Below are 27,173 nucleotides of genomic sequence, written 5' to 3'. Positions count from 1 at the left end.
ATCATTTTGGTTATGTATACAAAAGCAGATCATAGATGCATGCAAAACTCAATTGGTCAAATACCGACGGCAAAAAAACCCATGAAATTTGTGAGCATCGCTTTTTCAGAGAGGATTAATTTACCAGTTTGAGTAAATTATTGCAAAATTCCCTTCTGTTGTGATCTGGGCATACATGTAGCTATATGCCATAGTTTATCTATGGAAAATGTTTTGGTTTGTTTTCCTTATTTTGAAATCAATTAGTGCTTTTGCCATATATTTAAAATCTGGAAAAAAAAATAATGTGTTGCAAAAAGTATTTCTGAACTGGTGTCATTCAAATCACAAAATAAACATTTGGTAATGCCAGAAAGAAACATTTTCATGTTAATTATTGTTTGTGGTTGATTTTAGGTATTTATATGTTAAGAATTAAAAAAATATTTTGAAATATTATTACAGCATTAATTCTCAATTACTATTTTCATTCCATGTTCTCTTTCTTATTTGCCTTGTTTATATCATACTTAAGTTAGATCAAAGGCTATTTGTAGAATTAATCAGGCCTATTTTCACCAGCATCAGTCATGGCTTGTCATTATCAATGAGCTCTCTGCTAAAGACTAGTTTCTATGGAAACCACCTACTGATATTACTGACATTTGTAACGTTTTTTTTTTTTTGAAAGCATGTGACTTCTGTTCTCATTTCTCATTTTCTCTGTACAACTTTTATGTTGTTTTATTTTGCACCTTAGGAATTTGACAAAACCCAGTAATAAAATCCTGCATCATCTATTAAGATGTTACGGTTCTCAGAGGTCTGATCTACTGCAAAAATAAAGAGTAAAACCAGCAAATGATTTCTCAAGAAAACATTTTGATTTTGGAAGTGTCACCGGCAATGGGAAGTATTACAACAGCAACAGTTTAAAGAAATCAACTCACAGAAGAATACAGTCAAATGACATTCTATGGTGCAATAAGCAAGATGTTAAGAACCACAAAAAAGAATTTAAGACACACAATTACAATACAATATATAAAGACAATCTAACTACTAACAGATTATATTACTTGGCTAATAGATGGTATTACCTTGCTGAAAATCTGACAGATTGTAGAAATATCAAAGAGATTGTTTAAATTCAATAAACCAGCTGCAAATTAAACTAGACTATGTTGGCTGTGTAACTACTGAGTATGGCATGGTGCCAAATGCAAAAATGCAATCATTTACATAAATGTCTACAGTAGAAAGCATAAAGCAACTGGAATAACTCCTACGATTTTTCAATTACTTAGCCAAATTCTTTCCAAGCCTTGTTCAAGCTACAATAAAGTTCTGTTTCAACCTCTGAAGACAGGAGTTCCAGAAGAACTGTCAAAACAACATTTTTTTTCCAATAAAAGTACTCTTCTAGGGTATTTAGAAGCTTCCATATAAAATTAAGGGCAGATTTTTTTGATACCTGGTAGGAATATGTGTTAGTAATCTGTCTGCAAGCTTTTTATCAGAGCAATAAGACAACAGCAAAGAAAACATATTCCTTGGAACTATATGGCAATTGCGGGTGACTCAATATCAATATTGCAGTTTAAGAGAAAGTATGTTGTATAATAAAGCACTAGAAAGACTGATCAGAAATCTGTTCCATTAAAACATATACGGGCATATCTGCTGAGGTTGGGAATAAAAATTACAGAAATAGTCATTGTAGACACACCGACAAATTACATTTAGTCTCAGGACTTCATGGAATATACCATTGATAAATAACATACTTTCCCTACCAACTCAACAGTGACTTATGTTAAGCAACTGTAAAAACAGAGATGCCAATTACAATTACGGTTAGAATCTGACCAATATATTAACTACCAAGTAGCCTGACAAAGAAAAGAATTGTAGACAGTAACTTTAGCTACTCCAGAGGCAGAAGGACATATGATCTCAAGTATGTGGTATTACACTGTAAGGAAGAAAAACTGCATAGGAACCTTAAAACACTTGACAGATACATTTAGAATACTATCATGAAGCCATTAAAGAAAAAGCTTATCTTTTGAAGTAAGTATGGTTCTTTTCTTTTATCCACACTTCTAAAAAGACAACAACTAAGCATATATCCCACTAAGGTATCATTTGTTCTCAAAAAATTTGAAGTTAAAAAAAATCAGATTAGGCCTACCAAACAGAAAAGATGTTCACAGAAGTGTGGATCACGTCAGTTACAATTTGAACTGCAGAAAACTAATAAAGCCTATGCCACTTTTCCCCATCCCGCAAAGGGAGTTGCTATATAAACTTACTTACTCATTATTTAAGTAGAACATTTGTGATAGACCTCAACCTGCAAAGAAAAAAACATTAGCACACTTCCAATGAAAATGTAAGAAGAAAAGATATAATATCACATTCAGTCAATTCTCACTCAATTTTTCAAACAAAAAGCATGAAATTCCAAGATCTTGTAGAAAAATCTCATGACTGATATAACTTTTAAAGTGGCTATTTTCTTACACATGCATATAGCTGAGTAGATACAGAGCTTGCACAGCTGTTAATGAACAGAAGGAGAAAAACGACTCCAACACAGCAAAAGACAATGGAAGTTCTGCCAGCTGTCTTGGCACGAGATTGGTACTTAAATATATTGCTAGAGGCTTTAAGAGTTTTGTTAAGGCATTCCTTCTTAATTTGTTATAAACACAAAGGAATAAAGATAAATAATAGAAAGATCAGATTGTGCAGACAGTGTAAATGAGAAGAAAAAATAATTTCCCAAAGCTTCTAGGGAGATTCTACTACAGGAGTAAATCCATGTTCAAGAAGTAGAAATAGCATACCTAACCAATCTAAACAGTAATGTTCCAGATGAAACAGACCAACTGTATCAAAACAAATCAGCAATTTAACTGTTCATCATATCAGGACTGCATCAGATACAATCCTCTGCAGAGCAGCTAAAGGAAACAAACAAAAAGAGATAGTAATTCCAATATGTAAGTGTACCTGAAACCTCGCTAACAGCCTATATTGTTAACAATTTTACTAGACTTGAACAAAGCAAACACAGTTTCTTATCAAAAGTCAGCAACACATTCTTTCAGGATAAAGTCAGGCTTTTCCTCATCCACAACCTCATCAAACAATTGGCACATTTTGCATAAGTTTTCATTTATATATTTATTTGGAGGTGAAGCCATTTTTCATTCTTACCATATCTCTCTCATTTCCTGAAAATAAATTCATACTACAATTGCAATATCATTTAATATCAGATAAAGAGTACATACCTTTAATAACTTTATTATTCATCGTGCATGACATCAGTTTTGGCACTACCCTAATTTCTTCATATGTGGATTAAAACATTATTCTCAACATGAAAACATACATTAATGCAATTTGTTAGATGTTATTACATCTCTGTGTGAGTCTTACAAATGTTTCTATTTCTTCTCCTTATAACGCAAAAGACTTGACCATGTTTGTTTTCAATACAGTGTAAATAGTCCATAAAACCAAGTCCCAGAAAGTTACAGTTTCCCTTGAGGGGTGCTAGTAGCTAGCCCACATCATTTTACCCCTTTGATAAGCAAGACAAAACTATACCTCATGTAGTCCCTCTTGTGGCATGTAATGTGTATACATACATATACACACACACACATATATGTACATATGTTTACACATACACTTCACAAGTCTCTCTGGTAAATGACAATATTATGAGAATCATAATTGATTGAATAAATATATATACACATAAACCTATCATTTAATAAACTCTCCCATCTTTTAAGGGCCTTCTTATTTTACTTCTAAGCAATTATAGTGGAGTTTTATTTATTTGATATAAGAAAGGAAAAGACAAGAAAAAAAGTATTTATATTCCCATTAATATAAAAAGCAATTAAATATTCAAGCAAATAAGTGGTGGCAAGAATCTGAATACCTATCGCCGGTGAGTTAGCCTGCTATTAAAACCTGGAGGAACCAAATCTCCTGAGCAAGACCATTTCAGGAGACGCAATGTTTATTGAGGAACACTTGTTCAAGTCATGGCAACATCTGAACGAACTAGACAATAACAGAACACATCTGCTGAAAATACTAGAGGTTTTCTTTCTTAACACAGAATCTTCAAAAGCAAAGGTTACAAACCCAGCAACTTCCGCCCCGGCTGAACAGATATAAATGCAATAGATGTGACAGAACAATGCTAACATTTACAGGAAGTCAGGATAGTGGGCTGCTTTTTTATTTTTTTTTTTTAACTTCCTCAGTTCAGCAAAGGTACAACTCTCATTTCATTGCTCTATGAGAAGTATATGAATAAAAGTGAATTTAGACAGACCGTGGCACTTATAAAGATTCCATGGTCATATCTCACCTTACCTCTGCTGGTAATTAAGTTCGCTATTTTATCACAATGATTTAAAAAAATAGTTTAAACAGTGTCAGTTTTATTATTTTGATTGCACTCAAGTAACTTACCACGAATGTTACATTGGAATTATTTGTCCTTCACTTATCCCAAACAATGTAAACTCTGAACTGGATGAAGGAACCAAACTGTAGCTATGCATCAAATCCTAAATTATTTTTCAGATGTCTTCAGAATGAGCATGCGCAGACAGACACACGTGTGTGTATGTATGTCTATTTAATAGAAAAAAAGTTCTTTTTATATAATGATACCCCAAACAATTTTCATGATATATTATGAGTAACACCAAGATGAGCTTTTGCCAGAATGAGAAAGCACACTTGCACAGATTAACAATTATGTACTTTCCCCAAACACATACAAACTGACTTAATTTGAATCATCACCTAACTAGCTTTACTTTCCATTTAAAAAAAGATTGATAAGTAATGTACTATTCCTATTACCTCTTATTTATACTCCTTTAGTTGCCATATTCAATGAGTACCCTATGAAAATATTTAGACCAAGACTGTTTTATTACGGTAGACACAGCCTCTGGCACTGCTGCTCATTATGTTGATTTAAGTCATAGTGTGCCTTAATGATGGGTTGGAAAATCCATCTCATTTGAAGTGCACAACCTGAGGTTATATTTAACAGGATTCATTCTAATATACTCTGCCTCCACTTGGTATTGGTTTTCTTGGGAGGTGGAGATTTTCACTACAGGAAAAATAACACTGAAAAGGAACAACAGGAGACTGAAACAAGCTAGTCCATGAGGAGGAAGGGCACACTATCACTTTTAAACACATCAGGTACTTAGAAGAGCTGGGTTCATGTCTTAGCAAAATAGGATTTTTGCATATATCAGTATTTTCCAGGGTTCAGCTGTGGATCTGGTATAAGATCCAGCCTAGAATGATTAAGCAGAATTATTTCACGGAGTTTTCTTACACATTTTGAGCTACATTAGTTTTCTACAAATGCAGAAAATACTGCTACACACATGCAATATGAAGAAAGAATGAAGGAGTGTTCTGCCCAAAGATATATTGATTTAAAGTAATCACTTAATATACCCATCATATTTTTTTTTCTTAAACTGTACTGCTTTTCTTCTTCCATCCGCACTACTACCATGTTTCCTCTCCTGCTTACTCTAATTCTAGTTATATCCCATCTTCTCTAAATGTCTTTGAGGTCAATCCTTTCTCAAGACATTTTAAAAGAAATGCTTTCTTTCAGCCCCAGCATGCATTTCTAGAAACAATTTCGTGATATATGACTATTGTGTTCTATAATATGTATTCTAAGAAGTTGAACTTGACGCATTCTAGCATTAAAATCCATAAAAATTGCTAATTTTAAGGATGGTTGCAAAAAAGTATTAGCAAAAATTCTAAAGCAAGTCACCTCTGTAAAGCTATTATCATTGAGAAGTGTTTTATAATCAAGCTTACTTAGACTATCTGAACTAGTCTCGCTCCTCTCCACTCCCCATATGCCCCTCTCCTCTTTTTTTTTTCCCATTCTTTTAGTATCCCATTTTCTTAAATCTGTGAGCAGTGATGAGTGGTGTTTTTTAGGGGTGGGTGCTGGGACGGGTGCTGTTTGACATCTTTGTTGGTGTCGTGGTTTTGGCTGAATTTACCAAAACCGGACCGGCAGATGGCCCTTCCCCCCCCCTTCCCCCCCCTAAAAGAGGAGAGAGGAGGAGAAAGAGATAAGGAGATTCAGAAGTTTAGAATGAACTAAACTACTTTAATGAAAAATTAATATTAAAATAAAAATAAAGAAGAAAATAATGAAATAGATACAATATATACAAAACCGTATCAAGCTCCCAGGATGTCAGTTACATCACCGGCAGGCACTGGGGAAGTCCCAGACTGGACTCAGTGACGAATGGGAACTGGATTCCAGCTCTGGAGTCAGGAACACACGGATCGGGATCAAAGGCAGATGAACAGACAGAGTCCTCTCTGGACGTCGGCCATCGCAGGAAGGGGGTTGACCCTTTGATCCCTCAGCCTTTATACTGAGCATGGGGCAGATGGGATGGAATACCCCAGTTGGTCAGGTTTGGGTCACCTGTCCTGTCCACTCCTCCCCACTTATGTGACCCCTCTACGTTTTTTCCGTTTCCGACCCTCTAAGGGGGCAAATAACGAAATTGGCTGACCTTGGTTGTTATAGCAATAAGTATAAGCAAGGGCCTCCCTGCATACCATTCCTTGGCATGGAGCACAAACATTGGTCTTATCATTCTGAGAACGAGCAGTTTTCTCCACAATATGCCGTTAATTTCAGAGAGTTAGAGGAGGCCTAGCTAGGATGTAAAGTTACAGAACAGAAAATTGGTTCGGTTTCACTTCAAACCGGGACAGTTGGCGACATGGATGGTGGCATTGAGCTCACCTTTGTTGCCATGTTGGAGGGGAGGGATGCCATCCAGAGGGACCTTGACAGGCTTGAGAAGTGGGCCCATGCAAACCTCATGAAATTCAACAAGACCACCTGCAAAGTCCTGCGCATGGGTCAGAGCAATCCCAAGCACAAATACGTGCTGGGCAGAGAATGGATTTGAGAACAGCCCTGAGGAGAAGGACTTGGGGGTGGGTTGGTTAACGAGAGGCTCAACATGAGCTGGCAATGTACAGCGGCAGCCCAGAAGGCCAACAGTATCCTGGGCTGCATCAAAAGAAGCATGGCCAGCAGGTCGAGAGAGGTGATTCTGCCCCTCTACTCTGCTCTGGTGAGACCTCACCTGAAGTACTGTGTCCAGCTCTGGGGCTCCCAACATAAGAAGGGCGTGAACCCATTGGAGCAAGTCCATAGGTGGGCCACAAAAATGATCAGAAGGCTGGATCACCTCTCCTGTGAAGACAGGCTGAAAGAGTTGGGGGTGTTCAGCCTGGAAAAGAGGAAGATCCATGAAGACCTTAAAGCAACCTTTCAGCACATAAAGGGAGCCTACAGAAAAGAGGGGAGGGACTTTTTATCAGGGAGTGTAGTGATAGGACGAGGGATAACAGTTTTAAACTGAAAGAGGGGAGATTTAGATTAGGTACTAGGAAGAAATTCTTTACTGTGAGGGTGGTGAGACACTGGATCAGGCTGCCCAGGGAAGCTGTGGATGCGCCATCCCTGGAGGTGTTCAAGGCCAGGCTGGATGGGACTTTGAGCAACCTGGTCTAGTGTAAGACATCTTTAGTCAGGGTGGTGTGGAAATAGATGATCTTTAAGGTCCCTTCCAATGCAAACCATTCTATGATATCCTTCACGGTCTCTTTTTGGACTTCTGGAACAGTGGAAAGCCAATGCCTTTTTTTTTTGTGTGTGCGTGCATAAATGAAAATAGTGCTAATTCAAGCAAGGGTGAAGGTCATATGGCAGTGATATTAGAGCTACAGAATACATCCAAAGTTGAATTTTAATTACTTAAAAATAAGGTTCTACTCTGTACTTTTACTTCTCTGGCATTAATGTGGGGAATTCTATCAAACAATTTTTAAAATTTTGGTTCAGGCTGATTTGCCTTGAAATTTAACATAAGAAAGAAAACAAAAAGCACACAAAAATTACTTGCTCTTCCATTAATACAGATGGCCAAGATTTCCGTTTATGTTAGGAGAGATGACATGAGTTCTGTGCAAGGAAATCATCCCTTAGAATTCTTAATATACTTTTCTTAGCAGAATACAATTCTCAGGACAACAGTTTTTCCTCCAATGAACTAGAATTAGCGTGCTCCTGTAACTGTGGCAAACACCAACTCTACAGCTTTCCCAATCCCTGCAAATGAACGCAGTTATTTATATGTCTTTGAATGTATAATATGCATTTATAATTGTTTATCCCTACATTTTACACTAATATTTTCAGGCAAGTTCAGCATAATGCTTCACCTAGAGTCCAACTATGTTTCCTAGGTAATTTGTACATTTTTTTGTCCAACAAAGTGCTGGGCTAAGTAATCCACCATTTCAGAAACATTTAAAAAGATGACAACTGCTGTGATTGTATACCATAGTGTTTACAGATACAGAGTTTAGAGTCAAGCAACAAATGCAATAGCTCTACTATTTTCATGGACATATCTATGAATATGGACTAAAATAATAAAATAAATAAATTCAATTTGTGTAAATAAAAGATTAATTACTATAATTTCACTTAATCTAACACTACATAAAGTGTCTATAGTACAAGACCTTCCCAGAATCTCCATCTTAGACTGGACTACAAGAAAACTTAAAAATAAAACAAAGCAAACAACAAAACGTCTCTCCTAAATTGTTGTTAACAAGGGCATTAACAGAAACAGAAAACGCCTACCTGAGAAGAATAATTTACAGTTCTGTCACCTCCTCTGAATTACGAGATGACACTTGCCATTTTCTCACATTTCCTTTCCCTTTCTTTCATTTGTATTTGCTTTAAAGGTGAATGGAAGGTAAGAATGAAAAAAAAGTACCAGAGCGAAAAAAGGAAAATTGAACATAGGCAACAGAATTTTTTCTAAGCTTGATAAAATGAGGAAGAACATCATACACAAAGGCACAAAAGAAGTACTTCTCATTGCTTCCCCAACATCACTCTGATAAAGTACAGTGCACAACTCTTTTCTGCCCTTTCCTCCTCTTTTGGGAAGTGTAGGTTTACTGTCCTCTGTACTCAGGGCAGAACAAGATGTTGCCAATTGGTTATGAGACATTTAAAACAATAAAAGTAAAAAAAAAGTCTTCTGGTTTTCAACAAAAGCCCAACAAACTGAAGGTAAACTCAGACTACAGCCAACCTTTTGCCTCTAACTGAGGCACTGCACTACTATCTGCCTTTAATTAAGCCAGTACACTGAATTTTTCCTTTCACTGGAAAAGATGTAAAATCTCTTACATTAGTTACCTCTATTGTATTCATAACCTGGGCCTAAAAGGTGTGAAAAACAACCTAATGATTCAGACTAAAGATAGCAGAGGAGGCTACAGTAGTGGCATAGCTCTTCAACGTGAAACTCAAATATACATAGTCCTAGTGCTAACACACTCTATGCCTTGTCTTTTGTTTCATCTTATTGCATCTGAAATGACTACATAACTGCTTATCCATAAGAAGACAAAACTAAGACAAGAGAAAGACAAGAGACAACAGGCTCAGGTTGTGCCAGGAGAGACTGGATATTTGGAAAAATTTCTTTACTGAAAGGGTTATCAAACATTGGAACAAACTGCCCAGAAAACCAATTGAGTCATCACCCCTGGAGGTACTTAAAAGATGTATAGATGTGGCGTTTAGGGACATGGCCTAGTGTTGGACTTGGCGGTGCTAGGTTAACAGTTGAACTTGATGATCTCAAAGGTCTTTTCCAACCTTAATGATTCTATAAAAACATAAAAAGGGAGAATGAAATATTAACAGCTGAAAGACAGTGTCAAAAACTAAAGCAACAATGTAAACCCAATTCTGAAAGTGTTATGTCCACCCTTTTCTTCATGAGTATTCATAACTACCATTATGACTATTCTGAGGAACATCAAATTGGTTATCCACAAGTAACAGAGACTATTAAAAACAGAGTAAATCAAAACTTTAACTTTGAGGTTTGGGGTGTTGGTGTGAGGAAAAAAAAAATCTCACCAAAACCAATAATTCGTTATTCTAGACATACAGTGATTTTGACTAAACCCATGTTGTCTATTTTGAACATGCCGAACTTTCATTTTATGTCTCTTCCTCCCACTCCCTCAATGGTGATAAGACCTACTAGTCTTTCCTCTAATATCCAACACCATCACATAAAACTTTTTCTTCATGAAGAGATCAACACAGGCTGCTAGACTTCAAGACAGAGGGGAAAGAGAATAGACGGGAGGGGAAAAAAAAGGCTCAAAGCTTGTAAACATTGGCCATTAGTTAATGCATCAGTATTTGTCACATTGTGCATGTGCTTGTTGATCTCTCTTGCTTGAAAACAACAAAAAAAAAAATATGCAAGGTTTTCTTTCACCAAGTTCCTAACTTTTTTTTTTATATTAAAAAAATATTTTAGTTTTATATTTAAAAAATATTTTAAAGAATATTAACTATTGTCAAATTCTTTCAAACCTTTTAGGACAGAGCTACTCTGTTTCATTTTGATTGACAATCCTGTAAGATAGTAGAATGGTACTTTAGAACAATAGAACATTCTGTAGAGCTGTAGAAATATGTGGGATACTCTTTAAAACATATCCCATTGGCATACTGAAACATACACCTGAAGCCCAGACATACGGCTCCTAGGAATGTAATTAATTTACTGGAGACAATTAACTAAAATGAAAGTACATTTGTCTCCAGAGAAGAGAGATTTATTTACAAACTTTTTGCTGTGTGTAGAAAAACTGTCTGTTGCTAGCCAAATGTGAAGGGGGTTGTGGTTTTGGTTTTTTTTTTTTTTTTTTTTTTTGGCTGGGATTTTTTTTTATTTTTGAAAGCTCTTGTTACATTATCTATTTGGCTTCAGAAAGTAATACTCTAGACTTTATTTAACAATCAAAATGGATTATATCTATTAAATTAATTCAAAAAAGCATCCTTTGTTCAATGGACACTTCACCAAAAGGACATCTTACGCTGTCTTTCTCCCCAATTAAGCAATATTGGTAGCTTACGTAGAACTACTACAGTTGTAAGTATTTTGCCAAGAAATAAATTATATACCACCATAAAAAAACCAAAATGTAACCCACCTTGCCTTCAGAAGAGGAAGGTCATTTCTCATCTTGGATACCCCATTCCATAGGTAAGAGACATCTGAAGGAGATCAGACATCTGACATCTGCCAGAAATCTGGAAACATAAAGATATGCCCTGCAAGGAGTGGAAAGCAGGAGGGGTGCAGTATTTATCTTCCCAGCTCCCATATAAACTCCTTTCAGTTTCCTGACACGTTTTCAAATTAAAAACTGGTGAAGCTGTATGTATTTAGTTACCTTCAAAAATTTTCTGAAATATATCCTCAACTGTTTCAGTAGAGATAGTTTTCTTATTCATTCATAGTGTTCTCTATTGAACAACTTTCCTTCTTACTTAAAATAGCCTAGCCCCTACCTGGCAGATGTATTCTTTTACAAGATGTATTCTTTTACATCTACCCTCCTATTCTGACAAAACTTATTCTGTCTTCAATAATGTATCATCATTTCTGAAGCAAATCTACATTCCTCAAGCCATATGTTGTCAAATTCCATTTCACAGCTTCGTTCACACATTCTTTTCCTATTTCAACACTACAAACTGAATAGTTTTCCTCCCCTTTCCCATTTCCTCTCCTTTTCCCTTGTTTGCTCAAAGTTGCCAGCACCCTTTTTCGGCAGGGTTTCATTTTTGGTACCTGCAATAGCAGTCTTGTCGATTTCTCTTTTTGCTGTCTGCATGACACTTCACAGATTAACTTTATTACTGAATCCTAGAAAACTTTCCGTGTTGTACCACTGATGATAATGCTTGAAGCAGATTTCTATTCTGCTGCTCTCCAAAACATAGATATCTGAGCAGGGATACTGAAAGACAGTGAACAGACTATTATTGATGTAATCATTTCAACAAACTGCAGCCACGGCAGGTAACTATTATTATTAGATGCTCTACCTTATGAAGGACTCCTATATTCTTCCTTAAATATACAAGAACATTTCTGTTTATCTCCAATATTTTTCCAATTCATATGAAATTATCCTTAAGACAATGTCGTACAAGTCAAGATGCCTTCCATTTGATGAAATCCAATGTGAGCTTCAGGCAGCTCAAAGTCCCACGTGAGCTTTACAAAGCATAGAACTGACTCTCTGTAACCAGACAAAATCTCTCATCAGCCAGGAACACCTGGCTACACTCAGAAGTGACTGGTCTGAAGCAGCAAGAGAAAGTAAGGATTTAATCCAGGTATCTTTGGGCGTAATATTTCCATTGACTTGAAAGACCTTTGTACAAATTATAAGGAAGAAATTTAGGAACATGTCATAAAAATGATCATTCACGTATGTAAATTATACAAGTACTCTAACGTAACTGAAATACAATCATAGCAAATATATATATATGAAAGATTGCAGGATTAGGGTACTAAACAGGTATTAAATGGGCAATATTTTTGCTTTACTTCTTAATCTCTTCTGCAGCATGGCACATTTAACAGTCCTGGAAGACTCAGGACAAATAAATTTAGCGGTGTCATTAGTAGCTCTATAGTAGCCTACAAAATATAACTGAGGAATTGATACGTATTTTTCTATTTTTCAAAAGCAGAGCAGATGTCTCTATAGCACTGTGGAAGATAGCTTTATACCACCATAGAGGCTTTTTTTGACTCCAAATGCGAGTAATGAGTGAGAGAAGAACACTTTGGAGTTAATTCATAGACTTATGAAAGGCTTTTAATGACACAAAAGAATCGATGAGACTTTGGGCTGTAAGCTTCACAGAATGTCTACACCTCCAGGAATGCACTTAAAATGAGATTTTCCTTAGAGCAGGTGCTGTTGTGTAATTTCTTTTTTTGATATTCTAGTAAGAGTATTTCAGATAAAAAACTGCCCATTTCATAGAATCATAGAATCATTCAGGTTGGAAAAGACCCTTGGGATCATCGAGTCCAACCATCTACCCTACTCTACGAAGTTTTTCCCTACACCTTATCCCCCAACACCACATCTAAGCGACTCTTAAACTCATCCAAGGAGGGTGACTCAACCACCTCCCTGGGCAGCCTGTTCCAGTGTCTGATCACTCTTACTGTGAAGAATTTCTTCCTAATGTCTAGTCTAGACCTACCCTGTTGCAACTTGAAGCCATTCCCTCTTGTTCTATCGCTGTTTGCTTCTGAGAAGAGACCAGCACCAACCTCTCTACAATGTCCTTTCAAGTAGTTGTAGAGAGTGATGCCCGTTATATGGTTTGTGATGGCACTCAAGATGACCTGCTCCATGACCTTCCCTGGTATCGAGGTCAGGCTGACAGGTCTATAGTTTCCTGGATCCTCCTTTTTGCTTTTCTTGTAGATGGGTGTTACATTTGCCACCCTCCAGTCCATTGGGACCTCCGCAGTTAGCCATGACTTCATATGAATAATGGAAAGCGGTTTGGCGAGCACGTCTGCCAACTCTTTCAGCACTCTTGGGTGTAGCCCATCTGGTCCCATAGACTTGTGTGCATCCAAATGGCATAGCAGGTCACTGATCTCTTCCTCTTTAATTGTGATGCCCTCGTTCTGCTTCCCCTCCCTGTCTCCTAGCTCATGAGGCTGGCTGTCCAGGGAACAGCTAGTTCCACTGCTAAAGACTGAGGCAAAGTAGGCGTTGAGCACCTCAGCCTTTTCCTTGTCCTTGGTGACTATGTTTCCCTCTGCATCCGATAAAGGAGAGTGATTTTCCCTAATCCTCCTTTTGTTATTAATGAATTTATAGAAACATTTATTATCCTTAACAGCTGTAGCTAGGTTGAGCTCTAGCTGCACTGTGGCTCTCCTAATTTTCTCCCTGCATAGTGTCACTACCTCTTTATAGTTTTCGTGAGAGGCCTGCCCCCCCTTCCAAAGGTTGTAAACTCTCCTTTTGTTTCTGAGATCCAGGAAAAGGTCCCTATTTAGCCAGGCTGGTCTCCTTCCTTGCCTACTTGTTTTTCAGCACATGGGGACAGCCTGCTCCTTTGCCTTTAAGACTTCTTGAAGTATGCCGATCCTTCCTGGACTCCTATATCCTTCAGGGCAGCCTCCCAAGGGATTTTGTCTAGCAGTCTTCTGAATAGGTCAAAGTTTGCCCTCCGGAAGTCTAAGGTGGCAGTTTTGGTAACCCCTCTCCTTGTTTCTCCAAGGATCGAGAACTCAATCATCTCATGATCACTGTGCCCTAGACGGCCTCCAACCTTTACTTCCCCCACAAGTTCTTCCCTGTTCACAAGGAGCAGGTCCAGGAGGGCACTTCCCCTGGTCTGCCCACTTACCAGCTGCGTGAGTAAGTTATCCTCCACACACTCTAGGAACCTCCTGGATTGTTCCCTCTCTGCCATGTTGTATTCCCAGGAGATATCTGGGAAGTTGAAGTCCCCCACGAGAACAAGGGCGGGTGATTGTGAGAGCTCTGCCAGTTGCTGACAGAATATTTCATTGATTTCTACATCCTGGTTTGGGGGTCTGTAATAAACTCCCACCACGATATCCACCTTGTTGACCTTCCCCTTGATTCTAACCCATAAACACTCTGCACTGTCATTCCCATTATTAAGTTCTAGGCATTCAAATGTGTCTTTAACATAGAGGGCTACTCCGACACCTCTCCTTCCTTGTCTATCCTTTCTGAAGAGTTGGTAGCCATCGATTGCAGTGCTCCAGTTGTGTAAGTCTTCCCACCACGTTTCTGTGATGACAACTATATCATAGTTTTCCTGGTGTACAATGGCCTCCAGCTCCTCCTGTTTTTTGCCCACACTGCGTGCATTTGTGTAAATGCACTTTAGCTGGGCTAATTTTCCTGCCACTTTTATGGGGGGGCTGAGCCCCAGCAACCCCCTGACCATGCCCAGACCCTTCTGTGGTTGCCAGCCTATCACTATCCTTGATGTCATCACCACATGGGTTACCATCCCCCACCTCTACTGAGACAACAGGCCACAAGACCTTGCTAGCGCTTTTACCCATCAGCACTGGTAATCTGCTCCCAGGCTCCTCTTTAGTAATCCTGGTTTCATCCCCATCCCTCTTCGAACCTAGTTTAAAGCCCTTTCAATGAGCCCTGCTAATTCTTGCCCCAGTATTCTTCTTCCCCTTTGGGTATGGCTTGCCCCACCAATTGCCAGCAGGCCTGGTGTCCTGTAGATCATCCCATGATCAAAGAAACCAAATTTCTGCCGGTTACACCAGCCTCGGAGCCAGGAATTAATCTGCTGGCTCTTCCTGTTTATCCTCTCATCACTTCCTGCAAATGATGGGATAGAGGAGAACACAACTTGTGCTCCTGATCCCTTAACCAGCCGTCCAAGGGCCCTAAAGTCTCTCTTCAGTGCCCTTGGACTACTGGTAGCTACCTCATCACCGCCTACTTGAAATACTAGTAACGGATAGTAATCCGAGGGCCGGACCAGGGTAGGAAGATTTTTCTGTATATCCTTAATCCTGGCCCCAGGGAAGCAGCTGACTTCTCTGGGGGATGGATCTGGTCTGCAAATGGGGCCTTCTGTTCCTCGCAGAACGGAGTCACCCACCACAATTACGTTCCTTTTTTTTTTTTTTGTTGCAGAAGTCCTAAGGCGTGGGGGTGGGTGGCAGGCTCTGGGCAGCTCACTGCATAGATCTTCATCTCCATCCTCATATGCCCGGCCCTCGATTTCCAAAGCCCCGTACCTATTTTGTAAGTGCAACTAGGAAGGTGAGGGGGGCTGGGAGGGGTTTTGCGTGCCCCTCCGAGGAGGGACCTGCCTCCATTCTGTATTGTCCCTTAAGTCCCTCTCTTCTGCCTGGTGACAGGCGGAAAGGAGATCATCCACTTCCTGTAGAGCCTCTGCCCCATGCCTGTACCTCAGGGTATGGCTCCACCACTCTATTTCACTTTCACTGTCTCTGACGCTTCTAAGTCTTTCTACCTCTTCCTTCAGTTCCACCACCTGCCTGAGCAGGTAGTTTATTTGATCACAGCGCGCACAGGTGGTGTCTCTGGCTCCCTTGGGAACAAGTGCCAGGCTCAGGCATTCACTGCAGCCGGAGACCTGCACAGCCACGGGTATTTGCGGGAGCTCGGTCTGAGTTCCCACATTCCTCCCTGTGGTGCATTTTGCAGTTGTCGGGGACATGTTCTTGCCTGGCGCCGGGAGGGGACCGGCCACTGCCGGCGGCTTCCCTCACGCTCTGCGCGCGTGCGCCTGCGCGCTGACACTCCTGCCCTTGCGCTCACGCGCGCGCCCGGCACGCGCTCTGCCCCTGCTGCGGCTTGAGCCGCTTTTAAATTTGCCGCGGCTCGCCCGGCCCCGCCCCCAGCCGCTTCGGCCCCTCGGCTCCCTCGCGAGATTCCCGACTCGTTTCGGGTCTCTCCGCTCTCCGGGAAGCCCCCACTCCGTCTCGATCTATTTCAAATTTAAATCCGCAGCACTCACCGCTGCCGCTCTCCGCGTCGTCATTTCTTCTGGAATTTGTCAGCATTTCCAAGTGAAAAATATTTTATACATTTTTATACCATCCGATTGATCTGGAAGTCCCTCTGCATTACAAACAAAGGATTTTAGGGGCAGAAAAAACCAGCAGAATGCAACAACTTTGCTTTTGTGCAAGTGTTTTTTTCCATAAAATATATATTACATAAAAATAAGTTTATGTAGTTTTTTCCATTTATTGTAATATATAGTAATAATTTGTGTATGTGTATAAATAAAAATTAATCTACTTCACAATGACATATTTTTCTTGACAGTCACTATGTGATACAGGAAGCTGTTAAGGTAGTCATTAAAAATAATACATTTTTTTTTTAGTACCCTCTTCATTTATTCCTTTTGAAAAAAGGGCATGGTTTTCCACTCGTGTATGGATTTACAGAAGTAAAGCTTTTTTAAATAGAAAGGACATAGCCACATCTGTAACTCCATTATTCTTTTCCATTTGTTCTTTCCATTAACCATCTTCAAATACATATAAATCACACTCAATCTAATAATTTGTGTCAAATTCTCAAACTTTCAAATTCTAATAGATTTACATCTAACAAACAATTTTTTTTTTTTTTTAAAGCAAATTAGAATTTCTTTTCCAAACAGGCCAGAGACACAATAGCTCTTCGAGCAGTCCATTGTGTTTCACTTCATATCTTGTCCTGAGCAAGTCACTAATATCGTTTCCAATGCAATACTGAGCTTTACAACAGTGAAAAATATGGAGCAGTGCTAAGAACTGTTAAATACATTGCACCATCAGTGAAATAAGTTACAAGTACTGCAAGAAAAGAGAATTATTTTTGTGGACAGACAAAGAAAAGAATTCTTGTGGACTTTTTTTTTTTTTAATATCGTTGTTTGCAGCATTCTGAACCTGATGACCTAGGTAGTTGCTTCCAGTTCTTTACAACACATACGAGCAAAGCACTGTACGTATTGAGTGATAAAATCTTCAAGGACAGAAAAGTGTCTTTGTTAGCATCTATACAATCCGTGGAACAGCAATGTTCTTATTGCAATTACACTATTTGTATAACAGCAATACAACAAACTTTTGTAATGGCAAAGTCTGATCTGAACCCAAAGGTGAAGATTAAAGTATCTCTATCTTAACTTTTATTGTGATGTGGACAGAAATATGGGACAGAATGAATATTCCACACAACAGTAATATTTTACACACGGGTATCTGATGAAAGTGATAGGAATATTTTTTCTTCACAGTTTCAGGATATTTTTGTTTAACAAACTGAGGAGAAAAAAATAATCCTTAAATAAGTCCTTTACCAACTTTGTTAAGTGCTACATCAACAAAAACTCTTTTGTAAATAAAGCTTTCATCTTAAAGAATGATCATCATGCTCCATTTTCAGAAGAGAAATTTATAATAATAATATTAAAAGACCAATTACTACACAGTCAGATGGACCTACAGTGTAATTAATCTTCAAAAATATTTTGCCACATTCCATTTCATGTATTGTAAAATTTACCAAACATCTTTCAAATACATTAACATATTTAAGCTCCAGGTAATTCTCTCATTAGTTCTATTAATATTCTCACTATAGCAAAGAAAGCCATTTATTATTTGTAATTTTTAAATCAATTAATAGAGTAACTATGTTTTGCATCATATTTGTATTTAATTTCTCAACCTTTCCAACATCATTCACCAATTTTTCTGGATTTCCTTCTGTATCACTTGATTGACTACTCCAAAAAGCATGATATTATCAAAATATTTTACTACTACACACACAGTCTGGAATAGGTTAAAAAAAAAAAAAAAGAAGAGTTTGCATTTTTGTGGTGAAGCAATGGGGCACCACTTGTACACTCACAGGTTGCAGAAATCATGATGAGGCATAGAAAATCTAAAAAATGTTTTGTTTTGGTTCTTTAAAACATTCTCATAACATCTATTTCTATTGGTATCCATTTTAATTATAAATAACTTCACTCATTCATTACTCCGTATTTTTCAGAAAGATTATTTGGGTCATTTATTTCCAGAAATATTTATTTTTTATGTACATGGAAATTCTGGTTCGCTAAGGCAATAAGTACTTAGAGTTACATCCAAGAGCTATAGGATGAAAGAAGCGTGCATAAGGAAAATGAGTAAGATAAGATTAGAAAGGAAAATGGGATTTATATTAGTAGTCATTTTGTATCAAAATTTGACAGCAGATAATTTTTAATACCTATTTCTTACATAAAACATCATGAAGTAACAGTGAATAAGGGGACTTTCTACCTTTAAGGGTATCCAAATTAAAACCGTAGAGAAGGATACCATTTTATGAGGGAAATTATTGATGAAAAGCCACTCAATGACAAAAAGCCCTTTTGCAATGTACTTACCTGCATACACACAATTCCCCACTAGGCAAGAAGCTCCATACTGGGAGCAATGATCAAAAAATTCAATTTGCAGAGGATTAACTCTATACAACAGACTCTAGAGGCTTAATGCTACGAAACAATGAGAGGAAATATATGATTAATTCAATGAATTTGATAGGACATGAAGCTTATGATTGCTTGAAAAATAAAGATAAGACTAAGAGCAACATGCATTTTAGAAAACAAAACTATCTAAATGCTCTCCATAACAAAGATGGACCTGTGTCTACCCTCTCCCTTCCCCATTTTCAGAGGCGCAAAAAAAGAAATCAGTTGACTGGCTCCTCAGGCAGTACTTTGACTTCAGCAGCAGATCTAGACCTTCATTAGTTATTTTCCCCTAAAGTAGTTCTCATAATTCCTTCTTGAAGAAAAGAGCTATTGGCTTATTTTACACTTAACTTCTACTTATTGCACTGGTCATTTCCATAATCATAACAGAGCCTGATCACTGGCTGTCTTTTGTGACATAGCAATAATGTGAAAGAGTCTTAAGGGCGCCTTAGGCAACAATCTAGGGATATTAACATATATCAGGTGCCCTGGGCTCACCACTTTAAAAGTATGCAGTAATATCAGGTGAAGACAAAGCAATAGGCAGTTATGAGATAACTTGTCCCCAGGGAAAGTTTTATTCCAGCTTTCAATAGATACTGGTTTGTGTCCTGGAAGAAAAGAATTATATTCCTTCCAAAAATGCATATATATTGTTTTCTTTATAATTTTTGCTTAATATTATAACTCTGTACTTTTGTTATTCAAATAAATGGATGGCTCTGTTGTGAAAAAGCCATGGTGCCAGTAATACCAAGGCAGTTGAGGGGCTTCTAGGTTTATACTATTATAATATGATGATTGCACCCGAGTTTCCCCAACTCTCTTTTGGAACTTATTACTTTTCATAAGAAGTTCAGAGATAAGACTACAAGAGTGCCCAATCATCCTCATTGAAATGCTGAAAATGCAAAGCCATATAATACTGGAAGTCCAATATTATAATCAGTAATGAAATTTTAGCACTGCAGTTACCATAGGTGGTATTATGACAGCTGAAAAAAGCACACATGTCACTTTCTAATAGATGATTAGATGGATCCCTGAAATAGGTAAGATAGGGAAATAGTAGGTACTGTCAATATAGCATTAAGGGTCAGGGAAGGTAAAATACATTACTGCATCATTTTAATTGGTTTTATACGTTGTAATGTGAAAAGTTAATCCTTGAGCTTTCTGAGACTGTTGAGATACAGAAATTCAGACTACAACCCACAAAAAGTATGCAGTTTTATCTTACATTAGTACCACCGGGAAGAGAATAACATCATTAAAGACAAAATTAAGCTCAAAAGCTAGAACTTCATTCAAGGAATACGGGCTTTATTCTTTCTTTCGCAACTCCCACTGCATTTTACTTCATTGCCTCACTGTGGATTTTCCTCTTCCAACCACTCACTGACACATCTGCATATTTTATCTGTAAGGATATGGGGAATGTAAGGGTACAAACATATCTGGAGCATATCTCATTTAGGAGCATAGAAATCAAAGGCAAGTAATAAATGACAGATAGATATACAAATCCCAAAACCAGAAGACAGATAATGAAGACTATAACCAATGTGACCACTGCTGACTGAAGGAACCAGCCAGAGCTTTGTAAATGACAGGAAGATGGAGAGTAAAATGATATTATTATGCATCTCATAGAGATGTATACTTATAGCGCAAACTCGTTATAGGGTGTGAGTTCATGGGATCATGTAAGACATTATGGGATGTTTTAAGGTGATTGTGGTAATGCATACAACTTACTATGGGGTGTTTAGGAGAAGGGGCAGAGATAGGGAAAAGTGAAATGACACATTTACATAATATTTCCTGACTTCAGCTCTAGTGACCAGATAGTGAAGGCAGTGGCCATCTTTTGTCAGGTTAGAGTGCTATCTTAGTCCTATTGCAAATACGATAAAGAGACAGCTCTGAGAGGGATCAGGTTTACCAAGGCATTAGTTCTTAATGCTGCCATTCAGTGTTTCTCTTGCTATGAAGGACGGATACTTTTGGCTGTGATTACCAAAGGTAAAATGAATGTCCTCACAGAAACCAAGTAGTAGTACATCTACAAACCTTTAGTGAGCATTAATACTAAAGGAAGTCTGAAACATCTGCGTATCTTTACTAAAATTACTGGAAGCATAATATTCCAGCCTGACATATGCCACTAAATTTGAGTGCCCAGACCCTTGGGCTAGTAAATAGGGGTGGGGAATGGAATGAAGCCCCTTAATCCAAAGGAAGATGGTGAGGGACCTGCTCCAACATCTGGACGTACAAAAGTCTATGGGGCCAGATGGGATCCACCCAAGGGTACTGAGGGAACTGGCAGAAGAGCTTGCAGAGCCACTTTCCATCATTTGCCAACATTCCTGGCAAACTGGGGAGGTCCCAGCTGACTGGCATCTAGCAAATGTGACAGTCATCCACAAGAAGGGCTGGAAGGATGATCTGGGGAACTACAGGCCTGGAAAGGTTATGGAAGAGATCATCCTGAGTGCCATTATGCAGCCCATGAAGGACAAACAGGTGATCATGCCCAGTCAGCACAGGTTCATGAAAGGCAGGTCCTGCTTGACAAACCTGATCTCCTTCTGTGACAAAGTGACCCACCTGGTGGTTGGGGATGTTGTTTACCTGGACTTTAGTAAGGCCTTTGACACGGTTTCTCACAGCATTCTCCTGGAGAAACTGGCTGCCCATGACTTGGACAGGAGTACTCTTAGCTGGGTTAAAAACTGGCTGGAGGGCCAGGCCCAGAGAGTGGTGGTGAATGGAGTAAAATCCAGTTGGTGGCTGGTCACGAGTGGTGTCCCCCAGGGTTCGGTATCGGAGCTAGTTCTCTTTAATATTTTTATCAATGATCTGGACCAGGGGATTGAGTGCACGCTCAGTAAATTTGCAGATGACACCAAGTTAGGTGGGAGTGTCGACCTGCTTGAGTGTAGAAGGGCTTTGTAGATGGTTGGACTAGATGATCTGAAAGGTTCCTTCCAACCTAGGCAATTCTGTGATTCTGTGAAATTTCTTCAAGCATCCATGTTAAGCCAATATTATTTCTTTGGTCTGTTGAATTATGAGAAAAGCCATATCACATCAAGCTGGAGTATGACAATAATTCAGAATATATTTTTTTATTATTACTGAAAAGGATGCACCAAGCAACAAGCTCAGTCCTCTAATATCATTGTGATGTTACATAAACTTCAGGTGTTAAGAGTAGCGATAAAAAACTGCTCAACCTGCTTTCTTGCTCATTAAGGTGCATGCAAAAATTCCATGTTGGTATATTTTATGGCAGTGTATGTGCATCTTAGAAACTAAAATAATCATAGAATGGTTAGAGTTGGAAGGGACCTTAAAGATCATCAAGTTCTAACCCCCCTGCCATGGGCAGGGACACCTCCCACTAGAGCAGGTTGCTCGAAGCCCCATCCAGCCTGGCCTTGAACACCTCCAGGGATGGGGCATCCACAGCTTCCCTGGACAGCCTGTTCCAGTGTCTCACCACTCTCACAGTAAAGAATTTCTTCCTAATACCTAATCTAAATCTCCCCTCTTTCAATTAAAAACCATTACCCCTTGTAAAATAAATAAAATAACTCAAAACCCAAGACCTCTTCTCATACCTTGTTGCTGATTGTGGAAAATAAGAAAAATTGGAGTTATCTAACCCAAGCCTGTCAGAGCTCTTTACACATAACTCTGTACATCAATGCGTGACTTCTTTGGTAGCCACTGTCTTCAATCAATACTAACAGCATATATCAGTGCCCTAAGAGAAAGTAAGCTTGAGTTTCTGAGGATAACATTTGTTGAGGACAGCATTATTTGTTTTTAACTATTGAGAAAAGAACTGCCAAGATTCTTTTTATCTCTGTGCATATCAGTCTTGTGCTTTTCCTTACCCTCTATAGAAATATTAAAAAAAATTAAAGAAAACATATATCAGCAAGCACATTCAGCTTGGAATCATTAAACGTTTCCTGACACTACCGTGCAAGACAATTATTCTCTTGATTGTACAGTACAGTACACGCAGCCCTCGGCTGTTCTGTGAGTTTCTCTTACACAAGTATAATTACTTCTGGGGGACTGAGTACATGGAACTAATTGATGTTTAACATTTAAGAAATGTAACACAATTTTATGCCTGTGTAAAAGTGTCAAAAGTAATTCATAGAATTTGAAGAAATTTCACTGTTGGCATAATCAATAGCTACACATGGGAAATTATCCCAAATAAGAGTGCCACATCTAATATAAAACTCTTACCAAAAAAATCAACTTTGTGGATGATATTGATAGAGCTACCTGGTGACAGATGAGAGCACAACAAAGATATAGAAAATACCCTACATTTAAAGAAAACATGGGCATGCTTGTTGATAAGTTAAAATTATTTTTGCTTCTCTTTGTTCTTTTCAATACAGAAATCACATGAAAAGATTATTATATAAATAATGCAAGTGTAATGTCAACCCAAGAAGAAATGTGACCTTTAACAAGTGCATTCTTTACATGCATTGCAACCTAGACTTACTAGAAAGTTCATAACAAAAAAATGGGTTATAATTCAGATTCTGCATTCCCCAAACTATAACACGTCTTTAAACTAAAGAACATTTCTCTTACTTTTGGCAAAGAACAGTCACAGGTATAACAATGAAATGAAGGCAAGGTAACCACATTTCCTGCTTCTGCATATATGACCACCAGAAACCTGAAAATACAGTATCAATAGAATCAACTTTGTATGATGAAAGAAAACTTTTTAAAAATAATTCAAGCATTATGCTAAAAGGCATAACATCAGAACCAATTCTGAAATTTCATCGTATGAGAAATTACAACATTCATTAGGAAGATAAATAGAATTTTATTTATATTTTTAATAATAAATTCTGAAATTATGTCATTTCAGATCAGTGCGTATTCTGTATGAAAACATTAAGACCATTTCCATTAATCCACAGTCAGATGCAAATTGTGTTTCAACAGTTTATCTTACCCTTTCTGATCCAAATAGGCATGTACAAGCTGCAGAAATAATCTAGTTTAGTTTCAACAGAACTGAAAGTTATGAATTTTCCTCAGGTCCAAAGATGATCTTAGAGGATGAACCTTCATGAGTATTTGTAGTGGGAGTGTTTCTACTGATTTCCATGAGGCTAAGATTCACTTTAAGAGTATGTTTCTCAAGTTTATTAATAGTCATCCCGTATGAGCAGCCTTGCAAAGTGAATCAGCACAGATTTTTGTTGATTCTAGGGGGAATAATTACTGGCTTAAAATTAAGGATAGCATCATGATTATTCCAATAGTTAGAATTGTCTTGTGAGACTGGTTTCAGAGAGCCCAGCAGCTTGCAAAAACAAACTCAGTAGGGCACAGTGAATAAAAGAACATGGATATAAAAGTAATATGGGATCTTTTGATCTGCTTTTACTCTGAGCCAAATTGCATTTACACAAATGTATACCTTTGATTTATTATTTGTAAACATAAGAAATCTACATTTACATCAGTGTAGCACAGCTAATCTCAGAAGAGCATTGGGAATAAGGCAGGGAACCAGTTTCCCATGTCTCTTCACCATGATCTTTGAGACTGCAGCAAATGAATGAGGGAGGTATTCACTCATTAGACAGTGAAAATAAAAGTAAATATCAAACAGCTGCATCATTAACTGTGTGCAGTTCAAACTGCATGCTAAATGAGGCAAAGATCCTATGGAAATAACATTGTCATGTAATTAATAAACATATTGTAACATTTATGCACATGTACTAGAGATAGTATGGTACAGGTGATTATATCTTTGAATTAATTTTTTTTTTTTAATCCTTCATTTATTTTCAGGAGTGCTCCTATACAGATATTGTAGGAAATAGTACTTAAGGACATATGGTAAAAAACTTTTATTAAGCTGAGGCTGGGATGAATAAACTGCTTACAAAAAGCAACATTATCATCTAGGATAAAATAACAAGTATTTAAAAGGATATTAACTGTCATGGTAGACTAAAGAGAGCATTTCAGAAATGATTTTTCAAAATGTTACTGTAATGGTATATATATTTTCCATCAGTATAAACATGATTAAGCTTCTTCATGAAGTGATATAATTCATAACTCTTTATTTTGAGCAACAGCGAGTATCATGTATTACACATACAGATTTTTAAGAGCATAGTGATTTATTATGAATTTCACAAATACTTTGAAGGATATGACCAGGACAGTTTAGACATGCAAATGACTAACATTCTTGGGATTTCACAAATCTGACCAGTGCTAGTTTGTTAGCACTGTTGGAAAACTTTTGTTTTGAAAATCAATTTTTACAGTCTCTTGTTTCAAGTGGGATTTATCATTCATTCATTCTTATACAATTTTTTGCAGTTGAATATAAAATTAAATGATCCAAAGAGTGATTTAGCAGAAATATGTGTCTTCATTCATATATGCTACCAAAGTTTCATTGGACAGCTCTGACCACAGATCTCACCTTCATCAGCAGACAATTTCTGAATGTATTTTGAATAAGAGTGAAAAAACCACTACTGAAAATACGTGCACCATTAACTCTGCTAATGTTTTTTAGAAAGAGATATTCAAACATATACTCAGAAACACAGAGCCAGGTTCCAAGTCGACCAGTATGAACCGTAATCTGAAAGCAATGGCAGCAGCTTTTCCTATTAGCACCTAGCAGAAAGTGGCAACATTTCTATGTCAAAACTGGAAATCCCATGATACCTAACCTTCAGCTAATAAAACTAAGTGCATCTGGGAATTTGGCTTGGTAGAATAGTTTAAGATTTCTTGCTTTATATTGTAGTGACGTCTTTTTAAAATTATTTCAGAAGCAAAGAGACACCTAGCAATCTCTACCTTTTCCTTTACACCCTTCTAACTTGCCGAGACTTCAGTATACCCTTTAATCCCTTCTTCTAATTGAAGACAATTTCTGTCTGAAAAAGTCTGAAATTTGTAAAGGTACTGACAACCTTCCTCTTCTAATTTCCAGTTTTAAAAAGTCCAGCTCATGAGAGATGAAGAAATGTCATCCATCTTATGCCAGCTTGATGACCGAGAAGAAATTAATTTCACAGATTCATACTTGGCAAGAAGCACTCTCATCATACAAACGGTGTCATCACAACCTGTATTTAAGCTTAGCGGACTGGTTAAGTCTTTAATACTTGTCACAACAGACAGTTTACCTTCAAGTCCCGACAGTGGTCTGTCAATACCAGGTTTTATGGACTTTCATAAAAGTCACTAAGGAAGTTCATACCATTGGTAAGAAACATTACCTTTTCCTGACTGAGCAAAGGAGTTTGTTCTTTGAGAACCTAATTCTGAAAGTTGTAGAAAAATTGACTTCACCCAGCTTACAACAATTTCGACATCTCACAACATGTTTTGGGACGGCAAAAAATGAATCCTCTTCCACATCTATCACTGATGTGAAATGATAAGAGAGAAGTTGACATCAAAGTAGTGCCAGATAGCAAAATAACACAGACTTTTAGGACTGTGAGAAGAAGTCATTGGCTGTTTAATCCAACAGCTCTTATAAGAGTAAAGGCGAAGGCATTTACATACAGAAGATATGGCAAAACACAGAATGAGAGGAAAAATGAAAAAAGAAGTAAAAACACCAACAAAAAGGCCTGTGTAAAGAGCTTTATATCCTAAGGTAAAACTACTTTCAATATTTGGCATAAAAATTCTATACTGACGTTTAAATTGCCATGAAGTTCCTCATTTTCACAATGTAAGACCATCATTTGTTTTTACAACAAGAGGACTATGGTGTTACAATTTCCTTTTCTTAGAAGGAAATACCACAAGATTGCGAAGCTACTTTTCAAAGTGCAAGTAACAATTTGAAATACTCCATTGTACAAATGAAAATGAACCAAAATCCATTTTATACCAGTATATGATAAAAAGCCTTCCATTAAAGGTAACGGCCTAGCTTCCTTACTTCATGCATACTTAAACTTTGTGGGTTTTGAGGTCTAAGTAGGGTAGCTGTTTGTTTTGTTTTTAAGAAGAATTTTTTGGCTTTCTGGTTTAATCTGTAGTCTAATCA

This window comes from Numenius arquata, chromosome 10 (assembly GCF_964106895.1).
Source record: "Numenius arquata chromosome 10, bNumArq3.hap1.1, whole genome shotgun sequence".
In the NCBI taxonomy this organism is placed as follows: domain Eukaryota; kingdom Metazoa; phylum Chordata; class Aves; order Charadriiformes; family Scolopacidae; genus Numenius; species Numenius arquata.
The sequence above is the reverse complement of the archived record's forward strand: the minus strand, read 5'-3'. Positions refer to the sequence as shown.